Source organism: Cervus elaphus, chromosome 18 (genome assembly GCF_910594005.1).
Source record: "Cervus elaphus chromosome 18, mCerEla1.1, whole genome shotgun sequence".
In the NCBI taxonomy this organism is placed as follows: Eukaryota; Metazoa; Chordata; class Mammalia; order Artiodactyla; family Cervidae; genus Cervus; species Cervus elaphus.
Window position 1 is genome coordinate 27,041,561 of NC_057832.1, and position 17,031 is coordinate 27,058,591.

At 37.6% G+C, this 17,031-nt stretch overlaps 1 pseudogene; it reads left to right on the forward strand.

Moving 5' to 3' along the window:
- LOC122674718 overlaps positions 1 to 16,438 on the forward strand; it is a 36,911-nt pseudogene extending 20,473 nt beyond the window's left edge.
- Positions 16,439 to 17,031: the final 593 nt, after the last annotated feature.

Sequence of the window (17,031 nt, forward strand, 5' to 3'; positions counted from 1 at the left end):
AATTATCTGTGATCGTTTTATAAATCTTCTAAACTTGATCTTTACTGGTTTTCAAAGTATTCTCAGAATGAAACTTTTTCTCATAGTAATCTTTTAGTAATAAGTACTATTAATAGGAAAAGAATGAAATAGAGATTTAAAAATGAAATATGTGATAAGACATAGCAGTATTAAAGTAAAAGTTTTCTAGCATGTCTTAGGAAAGGCAAAGAAACTCCTTTCTTGTCTTTTAGAAGATAGAACCCTGATTTGTATGAAGGGAAACCCAGGAAGATGGATGGTGTCTTGTATGTTCCTCATGTGCTATAGAAGGAAGTCAATAGACCTAGTGTCAAGATGAAACTAGTGCATCAGACAGAAGATTAGAGGAATACCATCAGTTCCTATGAAACTACACTTACAGCTCTGCTCAGACAAGATAATGCAAATATTTTAAATAGTTTGTTATATCTTACATTTAAATTACTTTTTCTCCAGAGGAAGCAAAGTTTGGAAATGCTTCTTAAGCTTATTCTTTATTTCATAGCAAAAGAAATTAGAGAAATTCACCATTTAGGGTTCTAAAATTATGGAGGACTGAATGAATTTACTATTCTCTAAGTTAGTTTCACATTTCATAATATGACTTATAATTTATTAGAAGTTAAATCTATACAGAAATACCAACTAAATTTCTTTTTGAGAATCTTCCAAAGTCAACGTTTACATAACAATAGCAATTAGATTTCTCTAACAACACTATTCCTTCTAACCTTTGATTTGGAGAAAATAGGATGCTACTATACTGTGCTCTTTGAACCTGTCAATTTGTCCTAATGAATATCTTAAACGAAGTTTGGATGCCAGATGTGCTATTCAGTTTTATGCTCAGTTATTAACTCCATTCCAAGTAAAAGATTTTTACTAAAATATTAGTCATAATAAAAAGGTCAGACATCTATGTCCCATTAATAACTAACCTACAGACCTGTAAGAGTGATAATAAAATGATAAATATATAACAAAACATGCTAGAATTTCCTAAAGACTGTTTCAAAAAGGAAATCAGTTTAACAGCACAAAATTCACAGTAAGAAATAGGACCTGGCCACACACAGATATATTCCTGTTACGGGTTGAATTATGTCTCTAAACCCACCCCCACCTCCAAACTCTTCCCACACCAATCAAATTCTTTTATTGAAATTCTAACCCTGAGTCCTGTAGAATGTAACTTATTTAGCAGCAGGGCCTTTTAAGAGGTTATTAAAATTAAATGAGGTTGATTGGCTGATCTTAATTCAATCAAAAGGTGATTAAGTTAAAACTTAAGTTTTCTAAAATATATATGTTATACATTATATATATATATAGTATATACATATAACATATATATGTATGTATACAAAAGCTTTTCTACTTAAGAATATTTGCCTAGCTAAAAAAATATATAGCATTTCGATCTTATTTGTTTGACTTAGTATGAATACAATGCTAAATTTCTAATTTATATTCACTCAAAATTTTGATATAGTTCCATGTATTTTGGCATCCAGTATTACTGGTAAAAATTTACAAAGTTCGTTATCTTCAGTTCAGTTCAGTCACTCAGTCATGTCTGACTCTTCGCCAACTGCAGGAATTACAGCACGCCAGACTTCCCTGTCCATCATCAAGTACCAGAACTTGCTCAAACTCATGCCCATCAAGTCGTTGATACCATTCAGTCATCTTCTCCTCTTGTCATCACCTTCTCCTCCACCTACAGTCAATCTTTCCCAGCATCAGGATCTTTTCTAAGGAGTCAGTTCTTCTCATCAAAGCCCAAAGTATTAGAGCTTCAGCTTCAGCATCAGTCCTTCTAATGAATATTCAGGACTGATCTCCTTTAGGATGGACTGGTTTGATCTCCTTGCAGTCCAAGGGACTCTCAAGAGTCTTCTATACCACCACAGTTCAAAAGCATCAATTTTTTGGTGGTCAGCTTTTTTTATGGTCCAACTTTCAAATTCATACATGACTATTGGAAAAACCATAGTTTTGACTAGATGGGACCTTGTTGGCAAAATAATGTCTCTGCTTTTTTAATATGCTGTCTATGTTGGTCATAGCTTTTCATTGAAGGATCAAGTGTGATTTCATTTCATGACTGCAGTCACTATCTGCAGTGATTTTGGAGCCCAAGAAAATAAAGTCTCTCATGCTTTCCATCGTTTCCCCGTCTATTTGCCATGAAATGATGAAACCAGATGCCATGATCTTAGTTTTCGAATATTGAGTTTTAAGCTTACTTTTTCACTCTCCTCTTTTACTTTCATTAAGAGTCTCTTTAGTTCTTCTTCACTTTCTGACATAAAGGTGGTGTCATCTGCATATCTGAGGCAATCTTGATTCTAGCTTGTACCTCATATAGCCTGGCATTTCACATGATGTACTCTGCCCATAAGTTAAATAAGCAGAGTGACAATGTATAGGCTTGATGTACTCCTTTCCAGATTTAGAACCAGTCTGTTATTCCATGTCCAGTTCTACCTGTTGCTTCCTGACTGGATACAGGTTTCTCAAGAGGCAGGTCAGGTGGGTCTGGTATTCTCATCTCCTGAAGAATTTTTCCACAGTTTTTTGTGAACCACACAGTCAAAGCCTTTGGTGTAGTAAATAAAGCAGAAATAGACACTTTTCTGGAACTCTCTTGCTTTATTGATGATCCAGTGGATGTTGGCAATTCGATCTCTGATTCCTCTGCCTCTTCTAAATCCAGCTTGGACGTCTGGGAATTCTCGGTTCAGGCACTAATGAAACCTGGCTTGGAGAATTTTGAGCATGACTTTGCTAGCATGTGAGATAAGTGCAATTGTGTGGTAGTTTGAACATTCTTTGGCATTGCCTTTCTTTGGAATTGGAATGAAAACTGACCTTTCCCAGTCCTGTGGCCACTGCTGAGTTTTCCAAATTTACTGGTATATTGAGTGCAGCACTTACACAGCATCGTCTTTCAGGATTTGAAATAGCTCAACTGGAATTCCATCACCTCCACTAGCTTTGTTCATAGGGATGCTTCCTAAAGCCTACTTGATTTTGCATTCCATGGTGTCTGACTCTAGGTGAGCAATCTGAGTCATTAAGATCCATGGGGTTATCTGGGTCATTAATATCTTTTTTTGTATAGTTCTGTGTATTCTTGCCACCTCTTCTTAATAGCTTTTGCTTATGTTAGGTCATGTTCTGTCCTTCACTGTGCCCATCTTTGTGATTAAAACATTTTTGAATGAGCCTTGGAACTTCTAATCCCATTCTGAGAATATAAAAGATATTATTAACAAAATAGGAATTTAACATGTGATATAGTGTTATTAACTAAAGCAGAGATTTTGTTAAAACTTCACAAAATTTTATGCTAGTGTCCATTGTTTCATCGTACCTTATTCAAGATTCCAAAGGTGATTAAGTTAAAATGAGACCCCTAGAGCCCTAATCCAATATGATCAATATTCTTATAAGAAGAGAAAGAGATCCAGGTGAGCACATACAGAGAAAAAGCTGTTATGTGAGGACATACCAAGCAGATTGGCATCTGTAAGTTAAGAAAAGAAGTCTTCAGTTCAGTTCAGTTGCTCAGTCGTGTCCGACTCTGCTACCCTGTGAATCGCAGCACGCCAGGCCTCTTCGTCCATCACAAACTCCTGGAGTTTACTCAAACTCATGTCCATCGAGTCGGTGATGCCATCCAGCCATCTCATCCTCTGCCATCCCCTTCTCCTCCTGCCCCCAATCCCTCCCAGCATCAGGGTCTTTTCCAATGAGTCAACTCTTTGCATGAGGAGGCCAAAGTACTGGAGTTTCAGCTTCAGCATCAGTCCTTCCAGTGAATACCCAGGACTGATCTCCTTCAGGATGGACTGGTTGGATCTCCTTGCAGTCCAAGGGACTCTCAAGAGTCTTCTCCAACACCATAGTTCAAAAGCATCAATTTTTCGGCACTCAGCTTTCTTCACAGCCCAACTCTCACACCCATACATGACCACTGGAAAAACCATAGCCTTGGCCAGACAGACCTTTGTTGACAAAGTAATGTCTCTGCTTTTTAATATGCTATCTAGGTTGGTCATGACTTTCCTTCCAAGGAGTAAGCCTCTTTTAATTTCATGGCTGCAATCACAATCTGCAGTGATTTTGGAGCCCCCCCAAATAAAGTCTGATACTGTTTCCACTGTCTCTTCATCTATTTGCCATGAAGTGATGGGACCAGATGCCATGATCTTAGTTTTCTGAATGCTGAACTTTAAGCCAACTTTTTCACTATCTTTTTTCATTTTCATCAAGAGGCTTTTTAGTTCCTCTTCAATTTCTGCCATAAGGGTGGTGTCACCTGCATATCTGAGGTTTGGTATTTTTCCCGGAAATCTTGATTCCAGCTTGTGCTTCTTCCAGCCCAGTGTTTCTCATGATGTACTCTGCATATAAGTTAAATAAGCAGGGTGACAATATACAGCCTTGTCGTACTCCTTTTCCTATTTGGAACCATCTGTTGGTCCATGTCCAGTTCTAACTGTTGCTTCCTGACCTGCATATAGGTTTCTCAAGAGGTGGGTCAGGTGGTCTGGTATTCCCATCTCTTTCAGAATTTTCCACAGATTATTGTGATCCACACAGTCAAAGGCTTTGGCATAGTCAATAAAGCAGAAATAGATGTTTAGGAGAAATCAAATCTGCTGAAACCCTGATCTTGGATATTATACTCCAAAATCATGAGAAATAAATTTCTGTTGCTTAAGCCACCCAGTCTGTGATATTTTGTTATGATAGCCTTAGCAAAATAATAAAATTCCCATCTTTCAAAGATTTTTTCTTTCAGGTTAATATTTTTTTTACCCTCTTAGTATGAATTAGATAATTTTCACAGTATAGTCAAGCCATTGTTTATGATGTAGGTAATTTTTCAAGCTTCTGAGTATCCTGATGATGTACAGGTATCACACATTCTACATTCATGTAACAGCTTAACTATTGCTGTGTTCCTCAAGAATCCAGTCCTTAGTTTGACCAAGTACACTTTGATTTTTATGGTATGCAAAAATTCAAGTCAAGTGGGCCTTAGGAAGGATCACTATGAACAAAGCTAGGGGAGGTGATGGAAATCCAGTTGAGCTATTTCAAATCCTAAAAGATGATGCTTTGAAAGTGCTGCACTCAATATGCCAGCAAATTTGGAAAGCTCAGCAGTGGCCACAGGACTGGAAAAGGTCAGTTTTCATTCCAATTCCAAAGAAAGGCAATGCCAAAGAATGCTCAAACGACTTCACAACTGCACTCATCTTACATGCTAGCAAAGTCATGCTCAAAATTCTCCAAGCCAGGCTTCAACAGTACATGAACTGTGAACTTCCAGATGTTCAAGATGGATTTAGAAAAGGCAGAAGAACCAGAGATCAAATTGCCAACATCCACTAGATCATCAAAAAAGCAAGAGAGTTCCAGAAAAGCATCTCTTTCTGCTTTATTGAATATGCCAAGGCCTTTGACTGTATGGATCACCCCAAACTGTGGAAAATTCTGAAAGAATTGGGAATACCAGACCATCTGACCTGCTTTTTGAGAAATCTGTATGCAGGTCAGGAAGCAACACGTAGAATTGGACTTGGTACCACAGACTGTTTCCAAATAGGAAAAGGAGTACATCAAAGCTGTATAATGTCACCCTGCTTATTTAATTTATATGCAGAATACATCATGAGAAACGCTGGGTTGGACAAAACACAAGCTGGAATCAAGATTGCCAGGAGAAATATCAATAACCTCAGATATTCAGATGACATCACCCTTATGGCAGAAAGCAAAGAACTAAAGAGCCTCTTGATGAAAGTGAAAGAGGAGAGTGAAAAAGTTGGTTGAAAGCTCAACATTCAGAAAGCTAAGATCATGGTATTTGGTCCCATCACTTCAGGGCAAATAGATGGGGAAACTGAAAACAGTGAGAGACTTTATTTTTGGGGGCTCCAAAATTACTGCAGAAGGTGACTGCAGCCGTGAAATTAAAGGATGCTTGCTCCTTGGAAGAAAAGTTATGACCAACCTAGACACCATATTAAAAAGCAGAGACATTACTTTGCTAACAAAGCTCCATCTAGTCAAAGCTATGGTTTTTCCAGTGGTCATGTATGGGTGTGAGAGTTGGGCTGTGAAGAAAGCTGAGCACCAAAAAATTGATGCTTTTGAACTATGGTGTTGGAGAAGACTCTTGAGAGTCCCTTGGACTGCAAGGAAATCTGAGAAGTCCATCCTAAAGGAAATCAGTCCTGAGTGTTCATTGGAAGGACTAATGCTGAAACTGAAACACCAATACTTCGGTCCCCTGATGTGAAGAACTGACTCATTTGAAAAGGCCCTGATTCTGGGAGAGATTGAATGCGGAAGAGTAGGGGACGACAGAGGATGAGATGGTTGGATGGCATCACTGACTCAATGGATATGAGCTTGAGTAAACTCTGGGTGTTGGTGATGCACATGGAGGCCTGGCGTGCTGTAGTCCATGGGGTCACTAAGAATTGAACATGACTGAGTGGCTGAACTTAAATATTCAAGTATCTCCTGTTGAGATTCTCTTATTAACAGATAAAAATCTAGCCAAAAAAAGTTTTATTGAATTAAATTCAGGGTACTTTATCAAGCCTGAGTTCAGTTCAGTTCAGTTGCTCAGTCATGTCCGACTCTTTGTGACCCCATGAATCGCAGCACGCCAGGCCTCCCTATCCATCACAAACTCCAGGAGTTTACTCAGACTCATGCCCATTGAGTTGGTGATGCCATCCAGCCATCTCATCCTCTGTTGTCCCCTTCTCCTCCTGCCCCCAATCCCTCCCAGCATCAGGGTCTTTTCCAATGAGTCAACTCTTTGCATGAGGAGGCCAAAGTACTGGAGTTTCAGCTTCAGCATCAGTCCTTCCAGTGAATACCCAGGACTGATCTCCTTCAGGATGGACTGGTTGGATCTCCTTGCAGTCCAAGGGACTCTCAAGAGTCTTCTCCAACACCATAGTTCAAAAGCATCAATTTTTCGGCACTCAGCTTTCTTCACAGCCCAACTCTCAGATCCATACATGACCACTGGAAAAACCATAGCCTTGACCGGACAGACCTTTGTTGGCAAAGTAATGTCTCTGCTTTTTAATATGCTATCTAGGTTGGTCATAACTTTCCTTCCAAGGAGTAAGTGTCTTTTAATTTCAAGCCTGAGTACATACTCCCAAAGACTTCAGTAATATATTTCACTGTGTTAGTAGGGTACACACTTTCCCAATATGAAATTTTGGCAGAGTCATTGTTCTAACGCCTTATTGACTAAAACCATCAATTGAATAGTATATCCTCTTAGCTCAATTAAATGTAATTCATGTGTTTCAAATAGAAAGATGGCTAAATTCAGTCTTGGAGGATTTCCTTTCATTTATCTACTTTTACTAGGTTTGACTTGAGAGTATTGTTGAATACTGAAAAATTACATGTAGTTTGCACTTCCAGATTCTGATATTTTCTACTGACGAAGTATTTAGCTATTACTTTCATATTAAAAAAAAAAAATTCTTGGCAAGATATAAGCTCTGGTCATCATTTACTATCTGCAGATAAGACTCTTAAATTCACATTTCTTGTGTCAGCTTTTTGGTTGAATTCCAAATATATTTGCATACATAGAGCTAGACATAATCAAGGGTACTATCCTCCTTATTGCTGACTATCCTTTGTAGCAGTTCTGTCAGTTATAGGGTTGGTCTACTCTTAGATGTGTAAGTTGCCTTGGATTGAACAGAAGTTGCCAAATTCTCTAGTTCTTACTGTTTTTAGGAACATAGACAAGAAGTCACCAGATCAGCATGTGTAAAGGGAGAAATAAATCAATACTAATGAGTGTGTAGCTTAGGTCAGACACTTGATGTAATTCTTTCCTATAGCTTTATATTAATCCCTCCCAGAAAGCTTCTAAAGCAGATATTTGTATCTTCAATTTAGGGAAGAAACTGAGGCTTATATTAGACTAAAAATAATTATCAAATAGCCATCTAATCCTATTCCAAGGTTAATACCTCTGAAACCATTTTAGACCAACTGAGTCATCTGTCTCACAAATAGAAACCCACAGCGCCGGCATTGCTCCTTGTGACATTTGAAGTCACTGTGAGCAGTGTCAACAGCAAGTAGCCATATCAAAGAAGAAATTCTTACATAATGAAGCATTTGGCCAGAAAAACAATATCAGATGGACCATGAGTCAGCACCGTGGTTTTTTTTTCCCCCAGCACACAATCTGAATTCACTCAGTTGTGTTCCTCTGTTAAAACTGTTTGTGTCCTGACCCATGTTATTTCACAATTTCTAAGTACAAACAGTTACATTTTGAGTTATGTAATGTTCTCTCTTCTGAAAGAGTTAACTGGACTTGAAACATCTGCTTAGATACTTGCAGGAAATGCTTATGTTATGGTTTAGGGCTTATAAAACAATAAAATTTATTTAGAACCTCTGTGCTGGGCACTATGCTAAGTGATTTCACATATGTTGGGGTGGAGAGGCAGAATAACTTAGGTTGTTTATTTGAGAAACAAATCCTGTATGAGTAGATCATCATTAATATGCAAATCCCCTGTATTATTGCTTTACTGGCACATTCCTTTCTTACTTGTCCCTTTCACAGCTCAAAAGAGAATCATTCAAGACTGAGTTACTTGTCATTCCTTTTTTGAGTAGACAAAAAGCAAAGAAAGAAATGAAGGAAGGCATTTGCTTGCTCAGAAAGCCTCCTTTAGGAAGTTGAAAGGGGCTGTAATTAGTTCTAAAATGCCATCTTCTATCCACTGTGCATATATTTTTCACTCAAGAAAATTGAACATTGGAGACCAAAGGGCTAGGAATGTAAAATGATGCAGCTAAATTCCATTTAGAAATAGTTGTAATGCAATTCCCAGTTGCTGGAATGATTTGATCTTCCTATCTGGAGAAGAAATTGAACCCTGAAATATCACCAATATTTTCTAACTCCTCTCTGATTATTGTTATAAACTGACAGTGATTGATTTTGAGTAATTATTCTGAAAAATGAATTAGATTAAAAAATAATCTTCCTGATTATAGAGAAGCCTAGCACATTTTTTTTTAATTAGTCCTTTTTTAGAATGACTGATGATGTAACATTTGACTAGAGCAGTGGATCTCTTACATGCTATTAGACTTTATTTTCAAAAACACTGTATAAGTTAAAGGTCAAATTTTTAGTAAAATCCCAATCATGGGTAAAATTCTTCTGAAAAGAAGTGGCATGTAATTAAAGCAGCCAGGAAATCAGAATCAGGGGGCCTGATGTGTATTCTTGGCTTAACCATTAGTTATCTCCATGAGCCCAGGTGACCTCTCTGGGTCTGATCTTTCTGCTTCCGTAAAATGAAGGAGTTCAAGGAGGTGCTCTCTGAGGTCCTTTCCTCTTTGAACATTCTGTTTTTATGTATTATGTAATCCCATTTTATGTAAATTAATGGTCTAGTTTCCATATAGGACTCTAAAGTAACATTGGAAAGCGATTAAGGGAAGGTGTAAAGAAAGACTAGCTGTTAGGAGATACAATAGTTTCTTTATGTTTTATTGCTTATGGAAAGATACTCTCAAGAGTCGTACTTTTCAAATTTTAATTTGCATTCAAATCACCCAGGAATCTTGTTAAAATGCAGACTCTGATTGGTAGGTTTGAGAAGAGGCCTGAGAATATGCATTATCACTATCACGTTTCAGAGTGCTCTCCTTGTTGCTGGTTTCAGAGTATATTTTGAGTAGCAAGGCTCTGTCTGTAAATCTATGTATACAACTCTGATAATTAAAAATTCAGATTCCAGGATTAGCTCTCCAAAAATTTGAAGACTAGACTGGGGGTCACCAATCCTGAATTCTTAACAAGCATCCTGTGTGAAACTGATGTTAGGGGTTTAAGAACTCAAACTAAATCCATTTAAGAATTACTATTATACGTGTAAATCTATGGCTGATTCATATCAATGTATGACAAAACCCACTGAAATGTTGTGAAGTAATTAACCTCCAACTAATAAAAAAAAAAAAAAAGAATTACTATTATAGAGTCATAGAAGGGATTTATCTACCAGCCCTTCTCTATTTTGTATAGGTTATTTTTTCAGTCACTGACTAATTTTCTGATGCATTTTTTTGTTTTCAAAATAACCTTGTGAAACCGGTTCTATGGTTGGCTTGTATTCTCATTTCATGAATTATCTCTTGTCTAATTAGAAGGGCAGTTCTGTGTGTAGTGCTTTTGTAGTTTTTTTTTTGTCTTTGTTTTTTCAACTTGTGGTCCAGAGGACTGTCTACCCTTAACAAGGATTAGTGAAGTCACCATAATGGGAGTAGGCTGTAGCAGAGAGAATACCATACTGGGAATAAGAGAGCCCAAGCCCTGATTCCAGCACTACTAACTATTCATTCATCCACTTGTTCATTCATTCATTCATTCTATGCTTTTCTCATACCTGAAATTGGGAGATCTTGGGTATCATAAGTTAAATTAGTTATTAAATTACTAAATAAATCAGTTAGACATAAACTAAATAGCATCCTGGTCTAGTGGGAGCTGCCAAGAATGAAAATAATGATTAAATTCAGAGGTATAATTGCTATAGTACACAGAAAGCTTGAAAATGGTCACTGAAGTTCTTTGCTCCCAAGAAAATATTTGAGCTATCTGTTTCATGTGTGAGCATGATAAGAGAAAATATGAGATTAGTATGTACACTGAGAATAGTGTGCACATTAGCATGTACATGTGGCTGTATTGGGTAAATTTAAAAGCTTGTTAAATAAAGTCATTTTCATTGTAGAGACTATATTGGGTCAAGTTTCTTCAGAGAAATGTACCAATAATAAATATATTAGATAGAGATGCAGTTAGAGGTAAAAGGAGATTTGCTATAGGAATTGGATCACATAGTTAAGGAGGCCAAAATGTCTTAGAATGTGCTGTCTGCAAACAGGAGACCCAGGAAAGCCAGAAGTAGAATTCAGTCTAAGTCTGAGAGCCTAAGAACTGGGAGACCAAGGGTGTAAGTACTGGTCTGAGTCAGAAATTCTGAGAACCAGAAGGGCAAGAGAAGATGGGTATCTCAGATCAACAGCAGACCCACCCTTGCTCCACATTTTTGCCCTGTGTGTGCCTCCAATGGAATTGGCTGATGCCTTTCCACGTAGGGGAGGGACATCTGCTTTATTCGGTTGAGTTCAAATGCTAATCTCTTCTAGAAATTCCCTCATTGAAACATCTAGAAATAAGGTTTTACCAGCTCTCAGTGCATCCCTTAGTTCAATCAAGTTGACACAAAAAAATTAAGCATCATAGAGACAGAGGAGAAAAAAAGGCATCAAAATGTTATGTGAAAAAGTTTAGAGATAAACCTTGGTGTATTGCATTTGAAGTTTTAAATAACTTTTATCATGTGATACAGTAATTTCTCTGTTGCATCTAAGCCAAGAACTTTCTCTTGCCCTCCCTGAGTTCATTTAAGGAGTGCTTCATTCAATAACTATTTAATTTTTAGTTCTAAACTATATACCAGAAACTGTTCTAGACTCTGGAGATAAAATAGAAAACCATTAAAATAAACATATCCTCATGTATATACCAGTATTTTAATGGGAGATATTCTGATTGGAGGGACAAATGAAAATAAAATTTTTTAGCATACCAACTGATGAGGGTAGAAAAAGAATATAGCGGAGAAAGAGAATGGGGCATGTTGGGAGGAGGGCGATGTTGATTTCTCCATTGAAATAAGAGATTTGATCAGGGACCTGAGGAGGGTGGAGAGTGAGTTTTATAGTTCATGGGTTCTCAGACAGGAAAGAGAAAGGATAGGTCCCCTCATGCATGTGGCAAGTTCAAAGGCCATCAGAAAGATCAATGTAGCTAGAACACAGGAGCAAAACTGAGGAAACATATTGTTTAGAAACTTTGTATGCCATACGAAAAAGTTTGGCTTTTACTGTGAGTGAAATGGGGAGCACGGTCTGTTGACAACAGACATTAGGAAAGAAAGATGAGTCAAGGAGACAAACTAGAATTGGTGTTGGCAAGCTACAGCTCATAGATCACATTTGGCCACCTTCCTGTTTTAATAAATAACATTTTACAGAAACACAGCACATTCATTAATTGTATACTGTTGATGGAATGCTTTCAAATTTTGGCAGAGTTAAGTACCTGCAACAGGACCTTATGGCCTGCAATACCTAAAACACTCACTATCTCATCCTTGCAGGAAAAAGTACACATGCTTGAACTAGAAGGTTATTATGATAATCTAAGTGAATGATAGTGGTAGCTTGTATTAGGATAGGAGTAAAGGAAACGATGAAAAGTGTTCAGATACCAGGCATATTTTGAAGGTGAAAGGTAAGAATGTGCTGACAGAGGAAAAGTATAAGAGAAAACAAACAAACAAAAATTACAGATGACTATTTTTTTAGGCCTGAGCAGTGGGAAAGACAGAGTATTGATTTATTGATTGGTTTTAGGGAGATTGAGTTTATTGATTTTTACTGAGATTGTGGGAAGGGCCGATTTGGAGGTACAGATCATGAGTTCAATCTTTGAGATACTTACATCTCAGCAGATATATGGACTAGAAAGTTGTATGGCTAAGTCTAGAGTTCAGAGAGGTCTGAGCTCGTGATATATATTTGGAAGTTTTCAGCATAAAAAATTCATGGGTGAGATCATAGGGAAGTTATGGTATGAATTCAAGAGGTTTTAAGGTTAGAACTGAGATTTGAGCCTTTCTAGTGTTTGGAGGTCATGAGATACTGTAAACCCAGCAAAACTGAATGAGAAGGAGAAGCTAGAAAAACTGGGAGAGAAAGAACATATGAAAGCCTGGTTGCTGAGAAAAGAGTATATTTAGGAGACTATCCTGAGCCTTATTAGTACTTCTGGCCTTATAGATAAGATGAGAATGGAGAATTTGTTATTGGCTTAAAATACTGAGGCAGTGATAACCTTGAGGAAAGTTCTGGTGGCATATGGGGTGAAATGCTAATTGGGCAAGAGTCAAGAGACTGGAAAGAAAGGAACTGAAGGCAACTTATAAAGAACACATAGAAGTTTGCCTCTAAAGGAGAGCAAATAAGGTAGACAAAGGATGTGGTATTGAGATTTTTTTTTTCTTATTTTTATCAAGATGGGAGAAATAGCAGAATGTTTGTGTGCTTTTGGGATCATTTAGTCAAGAGGGAAAATTAAAATGTCCAAGACAAAGAAAAATTCCTGGAGCAGTGTGCTTGAGCAGGTGCACAAGTGGAAGAAATGTCCTTCAACAAAAACACAGGCTGTTCATTCAAAGCAACAGAAGGGAAAACAGAATGTATAGGCACAGATACAAATAGGTGACTTGATTGTAGCAATTTGGAACATTTTCTTCTCTTTGTTTTTTCTCTTTTTTTCCTTTCTTTTTTTAAAGCAAGGTCAACTGCTGAGGGGGAAAGCAGAAGAGATCTTGGAGGTATGAGAGTGAAGGAGTAGAGGGCATTTAAACACCCTCAAAGAGAAGGTCAAGTAGAGAGATGGTGTGTGGGGTGTATATAGTAGAGCTTCTGCAGAATACCAAGGGCTAAGATTCAAAACAGATAAAAATTTCTGATAATAATGTAAAATAAAAAGATTCTAAATATCCAACAAGATGATAAGAAATGACAGTTTAGAACTTTCAGTAAATGGACTATTGTGCAACTATTATAATAATTTTCCAGTATGCTTAGTAGCATGGAAAAATCCCCTCAAACAATTTTTAAGAGAAGCTCCTTATATTCTAGACTGTTATTAAGACAATTTGACAAGTGGCATAGATATTAAGATTCCAAAGACCCATTGCTGGAAAGTGATGGCATAGACTTACACTTCAGGTCTATCTGCTTTTCACTGATAACCACACAGCTTACATTTCCATTTTAAGTACCTATATCACATCATTAATTGAAGTTTAGTCTTTATTTTTTGAACCTCCAAATTAAAAAATATAAACTATTACATAGAGATGTAGCTCGCATCTCTTACTTTAATAATTGTTTCAACTGATATATTTAAATTTATTTTATCAAACTTTTTATTCTGTATTTGATTATGGCTGACTAGCAATGTATCAGATAAACAACAAAGGGACTGAGCCATGCATATGCATGTATCCATTCTCCCCGAACTCCCCTCCCCTGTCCACATAACATTGAGTAGAGTTCTATGTACTATATAGTAGGTCATTTTTGGTGTTCCATTTTAAATATAGCAGTGTGTACATGTCTATCCCAAACTCCCTAACTATCCCTTCCCCTCATCCTTACTATACCCCACTGGGCAAAGAGAAGTTTGCTCTCCCATCCTGTGAGTCTGTGAAACATGTAACTTTTATTACAAACTAATATCATTTATTTCTAACATTCCAAATCATCACTCTGAACTGCATTTTTGTAAAAGCTGATTCTGTCATTCAACACCTAAGACTTAGACCTTTGTCAACACTTTCATTAGCCAGTTCTTTGTCATTTGTAGAATTAATTATTTCAAGGAAGTCTCTCATGTAAATCGCCAACATATTTAACATGCTAATCCATTCTTTGAAAATAGTGTTTAAAATGATAGAATCACAGGAATTTCTTTGAACAATGCCAGAAGCCTTGTACAACGAAATAGAATAAATTTCAGACACAGGAGAATCAAGAAACAAAACCCAAATTAAGTGTGGGTCCTCCTCTGTGATGATTTCTTTAGCAAACATGGTTTTTCATTTCAGATTTTATCCTCAAAAGGCTTTTAGGATTTCTACACATGTGTGATTTACCCCTGGTGTCTGACAGCTGGCATTTAGATGATCTTACCTAGTCCTACTGATCTCGAGTGGCTTCAACCTGCAATCACTTGGAGTGGGGCATGGGTTCCCAGCCAGAGCCTGGGGCTGGGTTGTCTCAGTGAAAGCACTAGATCCTAGCCACTAGACCAGTTCAGTGACAAGGGCCCTGGCTTTTCGACTTTGCACAAAGGAATTTCCACAAAGGTGGAAACTAGTGAAGCAACTCATTATTTATTTAGAGGATGAAGAATACAGAACATGTGGTTGGAGACACGGTTTGACTCAGAGGAAGAGTGCCTGAGTCACACCCACATGGCAGTTTGAATTACTTTTATGAGGCATTTCTTCTGGTTTCCCTTTGGCCAATCATTTTGATTTGTCTGGTTCACTGTCCATCTTTGGTATCTCAGGATCTTTCCATGTGTGTACAGGCATCTCTTAGCCAAGATGGATTCTACCAAAGAGGCCTGTGGGTAGCCTGACATTAGTTAACATCACTCCCCTTTGATCTTCAAGGGGGCTTTCTGTGCATGTGTGGTCAGGGAGGTCTCCTGACTTCAAGAATGCGAAATATGTGGTCTGCGCAGGGCCCAGCCTCCTCCCTTAATTGTCCTGCTATTCTCCTCTTCTGGAGAAGGAAATGTCAACCTACTCCAGTACTCTTGCCTGGAAAATCCCATGGATGGAGGAGCCTGGGAGGCTGCAGTTCATGGGGTCGCAAAGAGTCGGACACAACTGAGCGACTTCACTCACTTCACATTCTCCTCTTGGAGTTTTGGTCAATAGGGAATGAATCTCCAATTGTTGTACCCTGGGAGGAGGGGGGTACATCTAACTCCTACCTCACTATGACCATAAGTAATATTTACCCTCCATGCTGATGACTTCCAAATTTATATCTTTTATCCAGATCTCTTCTTTAAGCTTCAATCACATATATTCAGCTATCTTCCTGATATCTCCCTTAGGGTAATTCAAACATAATTCTTTCAAAAGAGATTATTTACACTTTTTGCTACCTCTACTGTAAGAAGGAAGATGATTTTGATCAGATTGTTAATATTTCAGAAAATCTTGACATCACTCTGAAAGGAAGTACAGTTATTTTCAAGGACCCCATAGGAACACTGTGGAGAAACTTCAGTCACATCAGTGTAGAATTCAGTTTCCTTGAAATGAAGAGACTCTACCCTGACAAACGGTAGGGAAATAGAAAGGAAGTGGTTACTGCTTGCACTATCTTTTCAAGCATAGAACATGATCAAGACTGTTGCACTAGGCTCCTCTTACAAGATGAGATTTGTGCCACTTGCCAGTCAATCTCATTATTTAGAATGAGTCTCCTGTTGAAATTAGAAATTTCTTATTTGAAAGTTACATCTGCAGGCATTCCTTGTTCACCATCTCAAGTTCAGAATGATGAGGTAATTCTTGAAGAAAATGGCATTGAACATGTATCAAACCTAGCTATTTTGATTCAGCAAGCCAGAACATTTATAAGTGAGAATATCAGAAAATTTGGGTATGGTATCTATGTTTCTGAAAAAGGAAAAGTTCAGCTGGCTGATGAATAATATCTAAGAGTTGTCTACCTATGGAAACAATAAGATGCTTGGCACCTACTAAAATCTCCTTGTGATATTTTAAAGATGAAATAAAGGCTCTATTGAAGAAACCAACCAAAAATCCAGATCATCTGTTTACCCTCTCTATCTGCAAGCTGTTTCCTGTTTATATAATGGAACTATCACCTGCTCAAGCCAAGAATCATCCTTATTTCAACATTTTCTCTAATCTGTGTTTCTTCAATGATCTGTTTGTTAGTTTTACCTCTGAATTTGCTGGAGAACTCATGAGAGTCCTTTGGACAACAAGATCAAGCCAGTCAGTCTTAAAGGAAATCAGTCCTGAATATTCATTGGAAGGACTGACACTGAAGCTGAAGCTCCAATACTTTGTCCACCTGATGGGAAGAGTTGACTCACTGGAAAAGAACCTAATGCTGGGAAAGATTGAGGGCAAGAGGAGAAAGGGGCAACAGGATGAGATGGTTGGATGATATCACTGACTCAATGGACATGAGTTTGAGCAAACTTTGGGAGATAGTGAAGGACAGGGAAGCCTGGTGTGCTGAAGTCTATGGGGTCAAAAAGAGTCAAACAGGACT